This window comes from Hemitrygon akajei, chromosome 18 (genome assembly GCF_048418815.1).
Source record: "Hemitrygon akajei chromosome 18, sHemAka1.3, whole genome shotgun sequence".
In the NCBI taxonomy this organism is placed as follows: Eukaryota; Metazoa; Chordata; class Chondrichthyes; order Myliobatiformes; family Dasyatidae; genus Hemitrygon; species Hemitrygon akajei.
Window position 1 is genome coordinate 37,685,432 of NC_133141.1, and position 21,741 is coordinate 37,707,172.

At 41.0% G+C, this 21,741-nt stretch overlaps 1 protein-coding gene across 3 annotated transcripts in view; it reads right to left on the minus strand.

Moving 5' to 3' along the window:
- The window catches only part of lrrc3ca (leucine rich repeat containing 3Ca), a 59,498-nt gene that overhangs the window by 18,750 nt on the left and 19,007 nt on the right, over positions 1–21,741 (minus strand). The window contains exons 2-3 of one of the 3 annotated variants that reach the window (XM_073071417.1): positions 20,086–20,282; positions 16,716–16,776 (exon numbers count right to left, since the gene is read on the minus strand). The exons of 1 other annotated variant lie outside the window; for it this stretch is intronic. The gene's annotated coding sequence lies outside the window, so the exon portion shown is untranslated. The remainder of the gene's footprint in view (positions 1–16,715; positions 16,777–20,085; positions 20,283–21,741) is intronic. One more of the 3 variants, XM_073071415.1, reaches the window with a different exon arrangement.

Genomic DNA, 21,741 nt, shown 5'->3' on the forward strand with positions numbered 1-21,741 from the left:
ATCAGAGTCAAGCTTTATTCAATGTCATTGGATGGCACAGAGGAACAACGCGGGCTGGTGACACACAGCTCCTTCCACCGCAATTCATCTCTCACCTCTGCACCCTCCTGGTTTTCCATTCGGTGTCTTGTTTCCCTTCGACTTATTCCAAAGATGTGTGGGCTGGCAGGTTAACTGATCCCTGCAAAATTGCTCCTAGTGTGTAGATGAGTGGTAGAATCTGGGATAATTGATGGCAATGAATGGAGAAAAATTGGATTTACGGAGGAATTGTGCAAGTAACTTGTTTATCAGTGGGAATCAGTGGCCCAAACAAACTGTTTCCACTCCTTATTATTTTATACTCTATCTCCTTGTGTAAGTTTCGCCAGAAGATACTGACGATCAGTGGTTTTTTTGCTTTCATCTGTCCCTGAAGTATCAAAGCAGTTATAGTGGCCCTTCTATTGCCAGATCAGCTAATTTATTTTATAAAGAATGATCATTTGCATGATTAATCATTGACCAAAAGCAGACTGAGCTTTCAGCAAGGACGAATACTAGAGAGAAATCTACTAAAATAACTCTGAATTATAAACCCTTCATAACTGGTAACCATTGACAGCAATACATATTATAACTTAGAAAGGTTTTGTGCACTAGACAATTAAGCTAATCAATAATGTTCTGGGGATTGCAGTTCCAGAGTTCCAGGTCACAACATTCTCAGAAAACAGGAGAAAGGATTGGCAGCCAGTGGTAGAGTTTGCTTCGTCAGTTTTTGACTTATACTGTTCTGATAGGCAAAAGAACAAGACTTGAAAGTCAAATATTTTAGAGACAATTACAATCTAAGATAAAAAAAAACAAGAAATAAAACACAGAACACAAAAAAGCTGCCGCCGGCTGAATAAAAGGTGATGATGAATCAGCGTGTAGGAAGGGGATTGAAAACCTGTCTGAGTGCTGCCACAACAACAACCTCTCACTCAATATCAGCAAGACCATGGAGCTGATTATTAACTTCAAGAGGAGGGAGGTTCATGAGTCGGTCCTCATCGGAGGATTGGAGGTGGAGGGGATCAGCAACTTTAAATTGCTCTTTGTTATCATTTCAGAGGGCCTGCCTTGGCTCCAGTACATAAATGCAATTACAAAGAAAGGACGACAGCACATCTATTTCATTGTGAATATGTGAAGATTCGGCATGGAATAAGACCATAACATATAGGAGCAGAATTAGGTCAATTGGCCCATCAAGTCAGCTCTCCCATTTCATCATGGCCGATCTATTTCCCTCTCAACCCCAGTCTCCTGCCTTCTCCCCGTAACCACGCTTTGACAAATCAAAAACTTATCAACCTCTGCCTGAAATACACCCAATCACTTGGCCTCCACAACCGCATGTGGAAACAAATTCCACAGATTCACCACTCTCTGACTAAAACAATTACTCTTCATCTCCATTATAAATATATATCCCTCTATTCTGAGGCTGCGCTCTTTGGTCCTAAACTCCTCCACCACAGAAAACATCCTCTCCACATCCACTCTATCAAGGTCTTCCAATGAGATTCCCTCTCATTCTACTAAACTCCAGTGAGTACAGGTCCAGAGCCATCAAACTCCACATTCGTTAACCCTTTCATTCCTGGAATCATTCACGTGAACCTCTTCTGGACCATCTCCCATGCCAGCACATCTTTTATCAGATAAGAAGCCCAAAACTGCTCACAAGACTCCAAGGGAGGCCTTACCAGTGCCTTATAAAGCCCCAACATTACATGCTTGGTTTTATATTCTGGTCCTCTTGTAATGAATGCTAACATTGCACTTGTCTTCCTCACCACAGATTCAACCTGCAAATTAACCTTTAGGGAATCCTGCACGTAGACTCCCAAATACCTTTTTTTGAAATTTCTCCCTGTTTAGAAAAAAGTCCATGCTTTTATTCCTTCTACTAAAGTGTGTGACCACACACTTCCTGACACTGTATTCTATATGCCACTTCTTTGCCTATTCTCCTAATCTGTCTACATCCTTCTGCAGACTCCCTGCTTCCTCCACATTACCTGCCCCTCCACCTATCATCATATCATCCGCAAACTCGGCCGCAACATCATCGATTCCATCATGCAAATCACTGACTGTGGTGAACTACATATACCTGTCTGGACACACCTCCACTGCTGACTGCTCCTGTGGCTCCTCCCACAGACCCCGGTATAAAGGCGATTGGAGGCACAGCCCCCTTCCTCAGTCTCCAGGATGCAGTGTGGTGGTCACTTTCTGCTTGTTCTTTCTTCCAGCCAATAAAAGCCTATATCTCGCCTCACGTCTCCGAGAGTTATTGATGGTGCATCAATCACTGACATACAATGTTAAAAAGAAGCAGCCCCAACACAGACCCCTGTGGAAGCTGTCATTTATGAATTGCTTGTCAAAGTGCTGCATTTCCTTTTTAAATATTCATCGATAGTTTACTTTTCTATGTAGATAACTGCTCAAAAATTATTATTAAGAGGTTTGCTGTTAGAGCAGGTCTCACTAATGCCTCTGGAGTTAGTCAGGAGCAGCTCTTGGCTGCACAGAGCTTAGCTTTCAATTGATACACTGTAAATGGTTAGCTTCTATCATTTATATTAAAATTCACACGCGAGGCATAAGTAGCCCTTTTGTTTTATCAGCCATGAATAATTCAGGAACAAGCCCACTAACTAAGCAACACAAGATTGAATAATCAATACTCTTCTATTTTGAGCTACCTTTTCGTTGTTATGAGTTGCTACAGCCTTGCTTTTCAATGCTATTGAAGACTCTGCAAATGGTAGTTGACTTCAACTAATAGCATTATATCAAGTCACTTAGCCCCTCAAGTCTTTCCACCATTCATGCAAATTCTGGTTGGTTTGTACCACAGCTTCCAATTTCCTATCTTCGGTCCATACTTACTAGATAATTTGGTCCCAACACTCAATCTCTTAAAACATAGAATTCTTCCTATTTACAGCTTTCCAGAGGGTAGGAGTTACTAATTTCCACGACAACTCTGAGAAAATGCTTCCTGATTTCATTTGTAAGTAGCCCTATATTGCCACAGCTTTGGCTTTAACTTCAAGGAAATTATATATTCAGAGAAATGGGTTCTTGGCCCTTCAAACTTGTGCCAACTATTAAACACCTATCTGCACTAAACCCATTGTTACTTTTCCCAGCTTTCCTCAGTTCCACCCTGATTCTACCACTCACCCACACAACAGGTGAAGTTTACAGTGAGGTACACATTTGACTAGAGTTATGAAAAACACCATGAAGATCTCATAACAGTTGCATGATACTGGTTGTGAGCCAGTAAGTACTTCATGTATTGTCAACAATAGAGCAAATGCACTCAGTAACAATGGTTGTTTAGACCACAGAATCGTTGCCAAGGAAGGTTGAATTAATTATTTTGTTTGATTAATTGTTAGGTGTGACAGATTCTGAAAAAAATATTTGCAAGATACTTCTTTGGAACCTTGTATTGGATAGATTCCAGGACAAATGATGGAAAATTAATTTTACAGAAGAAAGGAGTAAAAGCCTCAATGACTTCTGATCATTCGGGCCTGTGTATCTCATTGAACTCAATTGTATCTCCTTAACTTTTCAACATTGGCAGGACTTCTCCAGTCCATTTGATTAAGCAAGGTGGGGATGCTAATTAACTGTAGTCAAAGAGAATTCTAGCTGAGGATTGAAGAGTCTATCTCCCACCCTCCATCCTCATTACATTCTACAGGGGTTGTATTGAGAGCATCCTGAGCAGCTGCATCACTGCCTGGTTTGGAAATTGCACCATCTTGGATCGCAAGACCCTGCAGCGGATAGTGAGGTCAGCTGAGAAGATCATCAGGGTCTCTCTTCCCACCATTACAGACATTTACACTACACACTGCATCCGCAAAGGAAACAGCATTGTGAAGGACCCCACGCACCCCTCATACAAACTCTTCTCCCTCCTGCCATCTGGCAAAAGGCACCGAAGCATTCGGGCTCTCACGACCAGACTGTGTAACAGTTTCTTCCCCCAAGCCATCAGACTCCTCAATACCCAGAGTCTAGACTGACACCAACCTACTGCCAACTACTGTGCCATATTGTCTTTATTGTATTGCCGATTATTTATTGTACTGCCTGCACTGTTTTGTGCACTTTATGCAGTCCTGTGTAGGTCTGTAGTCTAGTGTAGTTTTTGTGTTGTTTTACGTAGTTTCAGTGTAGTTTTTACATTGTTTCATGTAGCACCATAGTCCTGAAAAACATTGTCTCATTTTTATTGTGTACTGTACCAGCAGTTATGGTCGAAATGACAATAAAAAGTGACTTGACTTGAGCTAAATACATTCTGTTCCTAAAGCAATTGGTCTTCTTGCAACTTTGAACATACAGCCCAGAACGGATTGTGTAGATGAGCCACAGAGCACTTTCTATCCCTGCTCCATGTGTAATTTGTGCTTAGCTAATCGACCTACCCCACCTGCACCCCTTTGTGATGTGAGAGGTAACCAGAACACCCGGAGCACCATCAGAGGGAGAAAGGTGCAAACTCCTCACAGGCTGGAGATCAGGATTGAACCCATATCGGTGGAGCTATGAAGCAATAGCTTTACTAGCTGAAACATTCTACTACTTTAAGGTAGCAGAAAGCCACCTTAATGAAGTCCAGCATTCCTACAAAGGTCTGGAATTATGAGATAAGGACTATGTCAAGTCTAAACAGTAGGCATACCTGGAAGGCATTTCTTCAAGGTTTTATCCACCTCAGTGATGGTCTTTAAAAGAAGTGGTAGTTAAACAACTAGTGAACAGAAGGGATCGCGCAGTTGCTGGAAATCTAGGGCAACACACACAAAATGCCAGAGGAGCTCAGCAGGACAGGCAGCATCTATGCAGAAGGAAAAACAGTCGATGTTTCAGGCCAATACCCTGAGGTCGACTGTTTATTTCTCTCCATAGACTGTCTGAATTCCTCCAGCATTTTCTGTATTGAAAATAACTGCCTACATATCAGAACCACAGTGCACAGGAACAGACAAGTTAAATTGTAACTTAGTTAATCAATTGTATGGGAATGTGTTGAGTTTCTTCAATGCTGTTGCGCTTATTGGATGGTTTATTTAAACTTTGGATTGTGAAACTCTGGGAGATTTTAAATGGAAGTAATTGATGACTGGTTATTCACCTGATACAACATCCTCTCATTTGTTAGGCAAATAAGAGGATCCTCTGTTGTTAGGCAATGATTTTTTTTAAAGATTGTGTCATTTTTAGGAAAATAAGCTGAATAGTGAATTTTGTTTCAAATATTATGTAAAATAAGTGTGAAAACACATTTACTTCATTGATTTTATACACGAAGATGATTATAGGCTGATTAACAGCAGCATCCTTTGAAGACTTAGCACTTCTGGCGATATTGAGTATAGACAGTCAATTTTTTTTTGTGGCTGTGACTTACATTCATACATTTGGCCCTAAAATAGAGAATTGCAGTGTAAAACATTCTTATTTTAAATAATAGGGACATGGCATAACGCTGGGAAATTTATTTGAAGATTTATGCATGGAATACTAGTGTATTTTGTACAAGAATATTATATTTAAGCAATTCTGATGCAACCAGCACTCCCTCCCATTCCCTGTAGATGCTGGATACTATAGATCTGTAGGAGATATGTCACTAGATGCTTATCAATCCAGTGTCCTGCTGTGGGCTAGGCAGAAGCTGCTTCATTATCTGAATTATGCATAGTACTGACACAATGAAATCATCAACAGTTTCCATTCTTGATTTTATATATTAAAAAAATCAAAGCAGGAGGAGGGTGTGATGTGAAGAAGGATATAAATGGGGAAGTTAGAGCTGGCTGTTCTGATAACACTTCACTGAAGCTCTCATGGAGTGATGACCTGGGACCACGCTGGCCCATTTACGGCAACCACAATAATCATCATTGGTCAGTTAACATTTTTCAACACTACTCCCGAATTTTAAGAGAATGCATCATTACAAGAGTCTGCATTCTCATCCAGCACTCTGAACCCAAAATATATGAAGAGGTTAGTTGAAGTTAAAATTATAAGTCGGGCTGGTGGAACGGGCAAATCATACAGCAGATGAAGCTCAATGTATTTATTGTCCCTTTGCTTAATAATACCTCTGACAAAAGATTAAAAATGGGTGTTTGACACCAATTGTGGAGTTGGTGGGTTGCACAGTCTAGTTCCATGGTTCATTCTTTCACTCACATTCTCATTCTCCCTCTCCCTCTCTCCCTGACTGTGCATGTTAGAGGGTGGGTGGGGATTTTGCTGTTGTTGTTTTGTTTCATTGCTGTTGTGGTGTTGGTATTGTTGTTGCTTGTGTTATTTTGCTGAACTTTGTGAGCATGCTAAATTGGCACCAGAATGTGTAGCGACACTTGCGAACTGCCCCCATCACATCGTAGGGTGGTGTTGGTTGTTATTTTGACTAGATTCATCTTCAAATTTTTCAACAGAATATTTTAGGTTGAATGCATTGGCCCAGAAATTCAATCACCTAGTACTGTTTGATTAATGCTATGGAATGAGAGTTGTCTTTACCATAAGGCCATAAGACATAGGAGCAGAATTAGGCCGTTTGTCCCAATTGTTCTGCCATTTAATCATGGCTGACTTATTTTCCCTCTCAATCCTATTCTTCACCCCTTAACCTTTGACACCCTTACTAGTCAAGAATCTATCAACCCCTGCTTTAAATATATCCAATGACTTGGTCTCCACAGCCATCTTTGGCAATGAATTCCACAGATTCACCACCCTCAGGCTAAAGAAATTCCTTCTCTGTTCTAAAAGGACATCCTCATATTCTGAGGCTGTGCCCTCTGGTCCTAGACTTTCCCACAACTGGAAACATCCACTCCCCATCCACTCTATCTCGGCCTTTCAATGTTTGGTAGGTTTCAATGAGATTCCACTTCCCCACCCTCGCCCACCATTCTTCTCAAGTCCAGCAGAGTCATCAAACCCTCCTCATACATTAACTCTTTTATTCCCAGAATCATTCTCATAAACCTCCTCTGAAGCCTCTCCAGTCCCAGCACACTCTTCCTTAGATATGGGGCCCAAAACGGCTCACAATACTCTAAGTGTAGTCTAACCAATACCTTATAAAGCCTCCATGGGGCTGAACCACAATCACACCCATTTTTTAGGTTGCTGAACACCACTTACTTGCTGGGTTGAAGCATGTTTGAGCACTTGACATGACTGGAGCATTGCAAGAGAAATGAGACACTATTTTCCTGGAAGTGATGGTTGTTGGATGTCCCTGGGGCAAGTCAATCTTTGTGCTATAACACTGGACTTGGGCCCCAGTAAATTCTAAACATTCCTTTTAAGTTCATGTCCTTCCCTTGCTTGCTCTGTAGTACTAGAGAACCTACAAATGTTGTATTTCCAACCCACCAATCTCCACCCTCACTTTCTGTTGGTCCAGGCTCCATCTCCTTAACCACAGTACTTGGCTAAATGCAGTTTTGTCCCAAGCTGCATTCTGGCCTCCCGTTTCTGGTTTTCTTTTCCTTCTCCTACTCTACAGCTATCATGCAGCCCAATGTTTAGAGCTTTCTAGAACTTCTAAGCTGCTACATTATGTGAGTTTGTTTGATTCATCCACTTTAATCCTTAGTAGAAAATAAACCTGGCAGAAATATATTTTTGGATCTTTCACCTTTGTGTCAGATTTGGAAAATAATATTTAAGGAGTGCCTCTGTAGAACTGACTAATTCGTTCATCCTTAAACTCCATCAGATCTCTGACAAGTGCACAAGTTTGACTTGGGTCAGTATTATCTCCGGATTAGTGTTGTGTGTAGTTAAAATCCAAAAGACTGTAAGGAGTCTCAGGCTAAGCCAGTGGGGGGAAAAAATGTTTCTCTGACCTACAGAAGGGACTTTAGCTACAATTGTTTTAAAAGATTTGGGTAGGTACAGGGATGGGATAGGTTTAGAGGGATATGGGCCAAGTGCAAGCAAATTGGAGCAACTCAGGAAGACACCTTGGTTGGTATCAGCAAGTTGGGCTGAAAGGCTTGTTCTACATTTTATAAGTCCATGACTCTACCGTGTATGGTCAGGTAGATTGAAAAAAATACAGGGTTATCTTTCACAGTGATTCTATCAACCTTCAGCCTGATCAGAAACACGTAATTTAGCTCAAAACTGTTTGTGGGATTTTGTCTAGTATAAAATAACCACTGTGGTGACCTGCATAACACTCAATGTAGCTGCAATTGCTATTATCTGGTAAACACTTCTGGATGTTTCTAAGGCAGTTGAAAGGAGTTGTATAAATGGATTTTTTCTTCCTTTTGTAAGTTGAAAACACTTAGAAAGCAAGTTTCCCTTCAACAGTTTGAAAATAGACAAATTAGAGCAGCATAGCACAGGGATAGAAAATGCCCTCTGGCTCATCTGCATAATCTGATCAGGGGTATTTGTTCAACATAGCAAGGAGACCAATTAATTTAGGAACAGAATGTTTGATTCTTCAATCCTCAAATACAATTCAGTCTGACTATAGATAATTGGTACCCCAACCCTGTTTAACCAAATGGACTAGAGAAGTCCTGCCAATGTTGAAAAGTTAAGGAGATACAATTGAGTTCAATGAGATACACAGGCCCGAATGATCAGAAGTCATTGAGGCTTTTAGTCCTTTCTTCTGTAGAATTAATTTTCCATCATCTGTCCTGCACTCTACCCAATACAATTAAGTACAAATGAAGTATTTTGCAAACATTTTTTCATATTTCTGTCACCCTGAACAATTAATCTAAGAAAAAAAACTAAATGTTTAATCCAGCCTTTCTTGGCAATGATCCTATGATCTAAACAATCATTATTATAGCATCCACAAAGTCCTTACTGGCCCACACCAATATAAGGCAATATTTAAGAGATCTTTATAGTTTGTTCAAGACTCTGGTCGAACGTGGATTCCTCTGCACATTTTCTGGGTTTATGTCAATTCAATAATTGATCAGTTTGCAGAGGACAGGCACGTTGTTCTGAATCTGCTTGATCACAGAGTTGCTCTCTCCATTAAGCTGTGGCTTAAAGTCCAATCATTTCAACAAGCAGCCTATTTGTTAATCTGTCACAAGTATGATGCATTCAACCTTTACAAGAAAATACTGGCTGCCCATGACTTGTTAGTTCCTTCCACAGGCCTTTTAATGCCCATTAATCATGGAGAGGTATCTCCTCTCACAGGTGATGGTGCCTGCTTCCTTCTGACAGGTCGCTAATGCATTATCCTAGCTGCTGCTGCTGCCATTTGACTTGGCACAAACATCTACAGGTACCAAGTCTCTAATTGCCTTTGAGCGCTGGGTTTTTCTTACCAACATTTTATTAAAAATGGCTTCTGATCGTTGCAACATACACAAATGCTAGAGGAACTCAGCAGGTCAGACAGCATCCATGGAGAGAAATAACCAGCTGATGCTTTGGGCCAAGACCCTACATCAGGACTCCTTATGAAGTGTCTCAACCCGAAGCTGAGACTACATTTGATGCATTCAGAGTTTATTCCTGTCCATAGATGCTGCCTTACCTGTAAGTTCCTCCTGCGTTTTGCATGTGTCACTCTGGATTTCAAGCATCTGCAGAATCTCTTGTGTCTATTATCTGGTTTTCTTTTGAAATATGTGAAATCACAGTAAACAAACAGCAATCATTACTGAATTAATTGCTGCTGAATAACTGAAAAGATTCTTGACCTAAAAGAATGCCTTCTCACATAAAGAAACCAAAATCTACACGTACACTGGAAAACTAACCACCCCAAACTAATAACATCATCCTCCCCAGTGATGTTCAATGTTCCAACATCACAAACTGATTTCTGGCAGACAACTTGCTCCTACCATCCAACCCACCAACAACGCTCAGCCTAGCACCTTTTCCCATTTGGCCCCTGATGCACCATCAATAACTCACTCTGAGACGTAAAAGTGAGGTATCGGCTTTTATTGACTGGAAGAAGGAACAAGCAGTGAGTGACCACCATACTACATCCTGGAGACTGAGAGGCCGGGCTCAGACCTCCATCACCTTTATTCAGGGATCTGTGGGAGGAGCCACAGGAGCAGTCATCAGGGGGCGTGTCCAGACAGGTATATGTAGTTCACTACAGCCCCAACCCCTCTACTCACCAATTAGCCTTGACTATCTCTGGGCCTCACTTCTCAGCAACTCCCTGGATCTGGAGCTGGACCAGCTCCTGTCTTGATGACCTACTTACTACATAATAGTGGAACACAGGCATTTCTTTTCATGTAAGATCTATTCAAGGGGCACAGATAGCAGAACAATTAGCTCAACCCTATCACAGCTCGGGGAGTTTGGAATTCACAGCGTTGTCTGTTGGGGTTAGTATATTCTCACTGTGAACTGATGCACTATCAATAACTCCAAAAGACTGGAAGTAGAGTAAATACTGAAAGGCTTTTATTAGCAGTAAAACGGAACACGTCCATACCGGATGACTGCCCTGGACTGTGGGAGGAGCAGTGACACAATCACCTTTATACAGGGGTCTGTAGGAGGAGCCATAGGAGCAGTCGGCAGAGGGGCGTGTCCAGACAGATATACATGGTTTACCACATAAACCACATGGGTTTCCTCCAGTTTCCACACACAGTCTAAAGCCTAAAGGCATACCGGTTAGTAGGTAAATTGGGCATTGTAAATTGTCCCGTGGTAGTGGGCTGCTCATTGAGCAAAGAGCCTGTTCCATGCTGTATCTCAAAATTAAATAAATGTCAACTCATGGAGAATTGAAAGTTGAGTCTAACAGAAAAATACTCAGCATCTTCAAGAAACTAAGATTCAAGATTCTTGAAACACAAAAGGGTGAGAAGGCAGCAAATGTAGTTGAAGTTTCTTTTTCAATTCAGAATCAAAGTAAATTTATTTCCCAGGTAAGTGCATGTCACCATATACTACCCTGAGATTCATATTCTCATAGAAGTTTCATTTGTTTTAGTGTGCTTGTTATGAAATAATTTTATAAAATCCTGCTGGCTTCATTTGGCTTTATTTAAACTCCAACCATCTCATCCCAAATAGTTGTTCACTGGCCATGCCATGAACTGCATTCTCCAAAAGCAATTGGATCATGGATGGATTCTTCTTTATCCATTTTTCAGTCGGACAGTGTTTTTGATCATAGCAAAAAGTTTTATATTACTAATAAATCAACGTGCTCAAAAAATGAAAAACAGTTTTAGCAAAAATGCTTGATGGTGGTGGTAAAATACTGACAAAAGTGATGGCAATAAGTGGCAACTTGTTGCATGGAGCTCCGATGGGAATCATCAAATATTCATGCTCAGGACTACCACAGCCGAAATCCACAATCAGAGTCATGGGTGCTTCAGTAAGCAACATTGTTCAAAGACATGTAAAAAATCTATTTGATATTGATACCTATTTGGTGGATACCAGACGGCAGACTCAGGTCGTGAGTGCAGTTTCCCTTTAAGAAACGGGAAGTGAGGAAAATGTGCTGGGCTGCAAGTAAGATTGAAACTCAGAGGCTTCAGTCCCCCACTCCCAAAGATGCTTCTGCCGAACGTACAGTCTCTGGAAAATCAAACTGAAGACCTCAGTGTAAGATTGCTCTACAAGAGGGTCATCAGGGACTGCTGTGTACTTTGTTTCGTAGAAACATAGTTCACCAGTGCCATTTTGTACACATCACTGTAGCTCAATGGCTTCACCATTCTCTGCAAAGACAGAACAGCTCAGTCTTTTAAAGGAAGAGGAGGTGGAATATGCTTTATAATTAACTCATTGTGGTGCAGAGACATGGCGGTTCTGTCTCAGTCCTGCTCACCTGATCTGGAATATCTAGCAGTCAAATATTGTCCTTTTCATCCGCCATCATCCTAGTAGTGGTATACATTCCACCTCAGGCCAGCATCAAGAAGATGCTGGAGGAGTTCAACACTGTAACCAGCAGGCACGTAACTGTACACCCCGATGCCTTCCCTCTCATTGCGGGGTATTTCAACCAGGCCATCTTGAAGAAGTCTCTGAACAACTACCAACAAAAACAACTCCAATTGAAGTTAGAGATGGAATCATATGCATGCCAGTTCTGGCAGGGTTTGCAAGCCATTACTTCCTACAAAGCAAAACGTAACATCATGAATGACTGTGATGCTTCACTCCAAGATGACCGCAACGCCTTTTATGCATGCTTTGAAAGGGAGAATAAAACGACATCAATGCAAATCCCTGGAGAATCTGTCTCAGAGATCAATGTTAGAACATCTTTCAAGAGAGTGAATCATCTCAAGGTGTCAGGCCCTGATGGTGTATCTGGGGTGGGGGGGGGGCACACTCTGCCAACCAGTAAGTGTTCAATGACACCTTCACTGCTGCAGTTGGCGTTTCCCACCTGCTTCAAAAGGGTGACAATCACACCAGTGCCCAAGATGAGAAGGGTGAGCTGGCTCAACAACTATCACCCATTTGCACTCACACCTACTGTGATGAAGTGCTTTGAGAGGTTGGTATCGACCAGAATCAACACCCGCCTAAGCAAATTCCTATCGCCACAATAGGTCTGCAGCGGACGCAATCTCACTGGCTCTCCGTTCAGCCTTGGATCACATAAACAGTATTAATATTTACATCAGGCTGCTGCTTATTAATCACAGCTCAGTGTTCAACACAATCATAACCTCAGTTCTAATCAAAAACCTGGGCCTCTGTACCTCCTTCTGCAACTGGATCCTTAACTTCCTCATCGGGAGACCTTTGTCTATGAGGATCAAAAATATCATCTCCTCCTTGCTGATAATCAACACTGGCACAACTCAAGGATGCATGGTTAGCCCACCACTCTACCCTCTCTACACCCACGACTGCGTGGCTAGGCACAGCTCGAACGGCATCTATAAATTTACCAACAACGCAACTATTGTTGGCAGAATTTCAGATGGTGATGAGGAGGGATACAGGAGCAAGATAGATCAGGTGATTGAGTGGTGTTGCAACAATAACCTCGCACTCAACATCAGTAAGACTAGGAATTGATTGTGGACTTCAGGAAGGGGAAGTCGAGGGAACACACACCAGTCCTCATCGAGGGATCAGAAGTGGAAAGGGTGAGCAGTTCCAAAGTTCCTGGGGATTCAACACCTCTGAGGATCTATCCTGGGCCCAACATATTGACGTAATTAGAAAGAAGGCACAACAGTGGCTATATATCATTAGGAGTTTGAGGAGTATTCGAATGTCACCAAAGATACTCGCAAATTTCTACAGATGTACCTTGGAGGGCGTGGAGAGCATTCTAACTGGTTGCATCACTGTCTGGTATGGAGGAGCCACTGTACGGGATCGGAAAAAGCTGCAGAAAGTTGTAAACTCAGCCAGCTCCATCGTGAGCACTAGCCTCCCCAGCATCGAGGACACCTTCAAAAGGCAATGCTTCAATAAGGCAGCACCTGTCATTAAGGACCCCCATCTCCTTTTCTCATTACTGCCGTCAAGGAGGAGGTACAGGAGCTTGAAAGCACACACTCAATGTTTCAGGAACAACTTCTTCCCCTCTGCCATCAGAGTTCTGAATGGACATTGAACCCATGAACACTTCCTCAGTATTTTTTTATTTTTATATTGTTATTTTTTCCCTCTCTTTTTGCACAACTTATTTAATTTATTTATATTTATATAAATATAAATACATATATAGTTATTTATATGTTTCATATTGTGATTTATAGCTTTATTGTTATGTATTGCTTGGTACTTCTGCCACAAAACAACAAATTTCAGAACATATGCCAGTGATATTAAACTTGATTCTGATTCAGGTACACCGTTTTGTGCTTGTCTTCTATGCTGCAGTTTGTTTTGGGCTCAGCTGCAAGCAATGCATCCTTAATGCATCATTAATCAAATTAACTTTGAATGGTTTGTGCAAACAGGAAGCTTTCTTCCATTAGTGGAGGTGCTCAGTTTTTTCCTTCTGGGTCTCAGTGAAATGATGCTTGGATGGGGAGGAGGGCCAAATTGCAGTTTCATTCAAGTAGTGGTCTAGAGGTTTGGGCTCACTGTGATAAGCCACTGGATAGGCATATCGTGGTCATAGTCCATCCAGGCATTTCCAGGGGATATCACCAATAAGGGGGTGGAAACAGGAGTGAGGCAAAAATTAAAAAGCAAAACAAATCACAAGGTAGGTTTATTTTCAAGTGCATATATATCACCAAATACTGCCCTGTTATTCATTTTCTTGCAGGCGTTCGCAGTAGAACAAAGAAGTACAATAGAATCAATGAAAACTACACACAAAGACAGGAGACTGTGCAAATACAAAAAGAAACAAGTAATAATAGCAAATAAATAAATAGATAATACTAAGAACATGAGTTGTAGAATCATTGAAAGTGGGTCCCCAGGTTGTGGAATCAGTTCAGTGTCAAGGTGAGTGAAGATGTTCACACTGGCTCAGGAGCCTGATGGTTGAAGGGTAATAACTGTTTCTGATCCTGGTGATATGGGACTTAAATCTTCTTTACCTCCTTCCCGATGGAAGCAGTGAGAAGACAGCATGGATGGTGAGGGTTCTTGATAACGGATACTGCTTTCTTGCAGCAGCATTCCATGTAGATGTAAAGGTCAGTGTAAAGGTCAAGTTAAAATTGCAGAGGGATCTACTATCAAGTGGCTCACAGTGTCTGACCCGTGGCAACAATGAGGAGGAAAGTAAGCACTTCTTTAACTTGCACAGAAACAGGTCTCACATAACTTTTAAAAATTTTCTTCACCTTTAAAGTCCTTTGGCACTTGTGGTCAACTCCTGTGCAGGAGCATGTTGAATGAGTAGCAACCAAAATTACATTGAACACCAATGGATTCCGGAGAGCATGTCCAGTGACTTAGTGCGTATTCAGTTCACAAGCATGGAGGAGCTGAACTGACATTGTGCACGGTCTTAACTGAGATCAGCTTCCATCCCCAATAATTATTTTGTTCCTCCTATAATTTTACTTCTGGCTTGCTCACACCAGAGACTGGGAGATTTATCTTCAGTTCCCTGTAGACCTTAGGGTAATACTGGTTGGTTGGCATTCCTACAAAGAGTAAATGAAAATCCATTTTGTTGGATATCATGATACACTGGATTAAATTTAGGAAAGGATCAAATTTAATGAGAATCCAAATTGACATGAAACCAATAGCAGGTGAAAATACAGAAGGGAGCGTGACAGACACATAGTTTTGAAATGGTGGTGCTGAAGGAAGAACAGCTGTTCCAATCCGATGCTATCATCACATTGGCTCCCCATGGATATAGCCACTAATACTCTGAACAAAGTCTATGCTTTGCTCAGTGTGACTGAAATCACCTTTTCAAATTCCAGGCAGAAGTTCAAATGTACTTCTAATCTCATCCGGTAACCAGAGCCTCCAGCGCAAACTGCAGCATTTCTAATCGCTTCCAAGCTAATTTCCCAGTTCCAACAGCATCTCCCAGACCTGTGACCTTTGGAACCAAGAACAACAAGGGCAAGAGGTGGCTTGGAACACCACCACCTGCGGGTTCCTCTTTAAACTGGACATCAACTTGATTCGGAATTATGTGTTTGTTCATCATTATTGGGTCTAAATCTTCAACGGCACTATGGAAATATGTTCACCAGAATAACTTCCCCCAACATCTTCTCTTGGGACTGGCCTTAACAACAATGTCAGCATCCCCAAATTTATTACAGTAATGCCAAAAAGGTAATGTGGAGATGCCCGGGGAAACAGAATGGTTTATATTCTTTGCCATGTTTCCATAGCATAAAAAAAGTTGGGAACCCCCGCTTTAGATAATTTGGTAATTATCATGGTGCTGTTTGTGAATGTTTTCTAGGTGTGAAGCAGTTATTGTACTTCCTCCGTCACAATTGTCACTACCCATCAAAAGGACCGGGGGGTGGATTGATGGGAGGAAAGTGTCTTGCTTTGCTGTTTTTTGTTGCTTGTTGAGTTCTGTGTTGTTGTGATGAGCATTGTGGGCATGCTATGTTGGCACAGGAAAGTGTAGCAACACTTGCTGGCTGCCCCCCATCACATTGTTAAGTTGTGCTGGTTGTTAATGCAAATGACGCATTTCACTGTATGTTTTGATGTACACGTGATAAATAAATGAATCTGAATCTGTTACAGTACAGTTCCTCCTCCACTGATTTCAACTGTAAGTTATTATGTACTAGTCTCACCATGAGTCATGAACTCCACAAAAATCTAGTCCTTGACACTCCAGTGCAGTACTAAAGGTGTACCACATTGTTAAATCTATCAATGTACCTCTTTTGTCCCCTAATGTAGGGAATCAAAGATCTCACAACACTACTTGAAGGAGAGCAGGACAGTTCTTCCCAATTTCTGTACTATTATCATTCTCAAATTAGTTCCTATGTTCTCTGTATCATAGCATTGGTTGGACTTCAAGTAATAAACCCACTTAGAGTGCTTTGAGATGCCTGAGGTCATAAAAGGAGCCACTGAAATCATTTTACTCAGCGTTTGCTGAAGAAAATAAGAGTCAGCCCCAGCCCTCTCACTGAGTTAGTCTTAGTGATGTTTTCAGCTAGCCTTAGCTAACAATACACAAATATTTATAACGTGATACTTGCCAAGCAAGAAGCAGAGCTGGTGCAGAGAATGGAAAAGCGAATCCACTGTGTGCTTCTAAATCTAGGATTAAGCAGACACAGTAAACTCTAATAACCTCTTACACAAGTTAAATAGTGCAATGCAATTTTGTAACTGCTGCTGCAATATACACCCAGTGGCCACTTTATTAGGTACCCCTGCTCATTAATGCAATTATCTAATCAGCCAATCATGTGGCAGCAACTCAATGCATAAAAGCATGCAGACATGGTCAAGAGGTTCAGTTGCTGTTCAGACCAAGCATCAGAATGGGGGAGAAAAGTGATCTCAGTGACTTTGCCATGGAATGATTGATGGGGTTAGGCAGGGTGGTCTGAGTATCTCAGAAACTGCTGATCTCCTGGGATTTTCACACACAACAGTCTCTAGAGTTTAAAAACCAAAAACCATCCAGTAAGTGGCAGTTCTGTGGGTGAAAACGTCTTGTTAATGAGAGGTCAGAGGAGAATGGCCAGACTGGTTCAAGCTGGCAGGAAGGTGACAGTAACTCAAATAACCACACGTTACCACAGTGGTGTGTAGAAGAGCATCTCTGAATGCACAACACTTCAAACCTTGAAATAGATGGGCTACAGCAGCAGACCATGAACATACACACAGTGGCCACTTTGTCAGGTACAGGAGATACCCAATAAATTGGCCGCTGAGTGTAGTATTGTCTGGCTGCTCATTTTTGACACCAGGATGGTTAAGAACACAGAAGGAGGATGTTTACCCCAGTGAGTCTCTAGCAGCTCACAATGAACAATCCAGCTTGTCTCACTTTCTACCCAATTCTTTCAATTTACCTACTTGGACAACATCGTCCTGAATGCTACAATTGAATCAGTTTCACTTCCATCCTCAACCGCTTGCTGTATAAAACACTTTTACCTCATGCCCATGTCACTTTCAATTCATTTGTCAATTGTCTTTACTGTGTTCCTCAGTTCTTGACGCTGCCACTGATTTGTACCATCCCTATTTACTCTGCTTATACCCTTCAAGATCCATCAGACCCCTTTGTATTCTCCCCTCTTCTGCAGAGAACAAGGCTAACTTCTCTAGTATATCTTTATAACCTTCTTCTCTGGAATCATTTTGGTAATGAGTTCATTTAATTGAGAAAAAAACACTCAAGATTCATGATAATTTAGATTAAGAATGAAACAGACGTGAGATTGGAACTATAAAAGATATGGTTAAAGAGGTAATACTTAAGGAGGTTCATGAAGTGGGGAAAATGAAGTAGGGAAACATAAGGCAGTTCCAAAGGTTTGGGATGTTGTAGCATTAAGGACAGAATAAAGGAACTGATGCAAGAATACAAAAATGTTTTCTGTATCACAGCATTGGCTGGTCTTCAAGTACTAAACCTGCTGTAAAGTGTTTTGAGATGCCTGAGGTCAGAAAAGGAGCCATTGGTTCCTGCCACTGGTGAGCCCTCAAAAGTGCAGGAATGGGAGCATAGGGAAACCTCTCTGACACACTGAAATGATTTGTTGATAACTATTGGGAAGTTGAAACTGATTCGGCGATGGAAGGAAGCCAATCCAGTCAAAAAGGAGGTGACAATACATCTTGAGTGGGATAGGATTTGAATAGCTGAGTGCAACTCAAGCAAGTTGGCAAGAAAGTAGAGAAATTGATGTCAATAAAATTAGACCATGGATGAACACTTCCATTTCAGAGAGGCCAAGACGAGGAAGGAAGTGGACAATGACGCAAAAGTGAAAAATAAACCTTCTTTAACATAAGAAACAGGCCCTTCATTGCGCCAAATTAGTGCTGACCACCAAGCACCCACTTACACTAATCCATTTTATCCTCTAAAACTGCAATCAAATCCCCCATCCCCCCACACAGATTCTACCATTCACCATTCCAAGAGCTAACTAACCCACCATCCCTCATGTCTTTTGGCTCTGGGAGTATCTAGAAGAAATCCGCATGGTCACACGGAGAACAGGCGAACTCCTCACCAACAACGAAGAGGTCAGGATTTGACTAGATCACCAAAGCTGTGAACAAGAAGTGTCCTGCACTGGCTGTGTTGAATTAAAGTGAAACTAAATTCAGATTAAAGCAGCCGGCTACATCATATCCAGACCAATCCTGAATTGGAAGCAGGTGGAAGAATGGGGCTGGATCATTCCTGCCAATCATATTACTATTTCTGCTAACAGTACCTTACAGGTATAGTAATACGATTTGCAAGCAGAAGCACAATACTCAGCTAAAGCTATTGTTAGCCTGCCAGACTGTCTAATTGGCAAAGGAAATATCTTCAAAAGCAAAAGCTTTGTCATTGAAAAATGTGATTATGTTGCTGATGTTGTTACCACCACTAGGAGGCTGGTCCTTGTATTTTCTGAAGCTCTGCATTTCCTTCCACCAATTTCTGATGTTTATTTCAGTCCTTTTATACTTCAGTGTTTTTAATGAAAGAGCTGAGTAGTTAGCTTTCCAGCTTATGATGAAGGTCAGCAAACAGCCATAAACCAGCAAAGATTAGCTGGAGCCAATCTTCACTGGTTTACCTTGTCCTTTAAGCAATACGCCTCCAGGTTCTGGATGTGTGGTCGATGGCATGACCAACACAAGCCACAACTGGCCAAATGAACATCTACAAAAATGAACTGACTCACTTATAGAAAACTCCAGCGGGGCAATCAGCATAAAAGTCAGTTCTGGGACAAAATCACATTTCTAGGCTAAGCTTCCTCTGATCAGTTTATTACTCCAAGTCAAAAGCACACTGTTTGGGATATTATCCCTGGTGCAGCCACAGAGGTGTTATGTTTTAGTAACAGCACCAAAGGATAATTGATACCCCTAGCCACCAGTATCAAGCTCTACAATGAGCAGCAAAGGAGAAATTAAACACAGCATTGTAAATGGTCCAGGTTGTATAAAATCCTCCAAGTTGTAATTGTCTATTACTGTTTAATAACTAATCAAAACTATTCTGGAAGATAATCATTCATCCATATCCTCAGTCAATAAATTGCATTCCAAATGCCAAAATACCATCTTGCACCATCTAAATCCTATACTTTACTATTTGTCTTTGGTAAGTAACTACAATTAATTGGATAGCAGACGAGGAATTTCTGTACAAACATTTTAAAAGCTTCATTTCAAGTCACAACCAAGGTAACAGAATCTCTTTTTTGGACCTCAATCTCATTTGTGATTGTGTTCATTATTCACAATCATGCTTGTTTGCTCCTCAGTTGCTCTCAATAAAAAGCTAATAAGCTGATGAAGTTTTACCAATTGACTCCAGCATGTATTACAATCTGAATAAAATTCACCCTCTGAAGAGAGATTGAAGAGTTTAGGCCTTACCCACTGGAGTGAAGAATGAGTTGATGATCTAATATATGGCTGTTGGATTGACACAGGGAATGATGGGAGCTTGCTTCCTTTATCTGGAGAATCTAGAGGGCATGACCTCAACATCACGACTCAACCACTTGGGAATGAAATGACGTAAAACTTCTTCTCCTGGAATACCCCGAGTCCTTACAATTCTACCCAGAGTGCTGTGAAGGCAGAATCATTGAATATATTCAAGGGTGAAGTTGATAGATTTTTGGACATTACGACACAACTGAACATTTATTTAAGGGATAGAAGTGACTGTGATTTTAGTAAATTGTGGCTCAGACTCCAGGGGCCATATGGACTGCCTCTTCTTCTAATTACATTTTTATGTAGGTAGACAAAAGAACATAATGTCTGGTACAATTCTGTTCTGAGTGCAGACTTCTTGTGTGAGAATTAATTCTCCAAGGGAAATAGAGCTGTAAACTGCAAGGGAGAGATAGCTTATTAATAAGGCAGTGACCAGCTTTCAGAATAAGGTCGCAGCATGAAGAATCTTGGTTGGCGACAAGAATCACAAATTACCCTCCAGTAATGCTCACTATGCTTTGGAATCTCCATTAAATATTCTGATTCATCCTCCTGTCTTCTGTTTGTTTGTTGAATATAATGGGCATTATCTGCACTGCCATACCTCCCCGGAGCTTGTGTATTCATCTTCTTGCAGCAGATCAACATGCCTGTGCTTACCTTCACAAACTGATGATCAAAACCCTCGACTTTCCATGCTAGCTTTCTGTGACCTCTGTCTTGATATTTTCTGAAAGGGAGAAGGATTTTCTCCCACATATTTTTTTAAAATGTGTAATGGTTAGCAGAATCATATGTTTTGTTGTATGGCATAGAACATAGAACAGTACAGCACAGAACAGGCCCTTAGGCCTAAAATGTTGTGCTGAACCAATTAAATTAGTAATCAAATAGCCAACTAAACGAATCTCTTCTGCCTACACAATGTTGATGTCCATTGATTTTCTTCACATTCGTGTGTCTACTTAAACATCTTTTTATTCTTTCTTTTTTTCCCATTACTGTAATTATTTTTCATCTTAATGAACCAGGTTGGAGGAATGTTTAATAGGAACACTAATTAATTATTTTGTAATAATATAATTTACATCAAATTGCCAAGTACTTACTGTATAACAAAGAAATTGGCCGTTCCCAGCAAGCTTCATTCCTCCTATTAACTAAATGAACTTTCTATTCGTTTCACCCTTGTGTGTTTATCTAGCTAATCTTTAGATTAATCTGTGCCATTTGCTTCAATTAATGAGTAAGAGTGTACTTTTAAGCTCTGTGATATGAATTTTGATATGTTGTTATACATCCACTGTTATTGATTGAATGTTGATATCCTCTATAAAGGATGTTTTGGTGATAGCTCTATCCTTACTAATTGCCTTAGCGACTACAAAAAAACTTGTTGGCTCTATAAATAAGGAACTCACATATTCTAAACACACTTTAGGTGAAGGTGAACTCGTGCTTTTCTCATTGAGCTAAAGAAGATGGGAGATGACTTGATAGAAGTGCACAAGATGATAAGAGTGGACAGAGACCCTTTCCCAGGACAGAAATGGCGAATACTCATAATTTTAAGGAGATTGAAGGAAG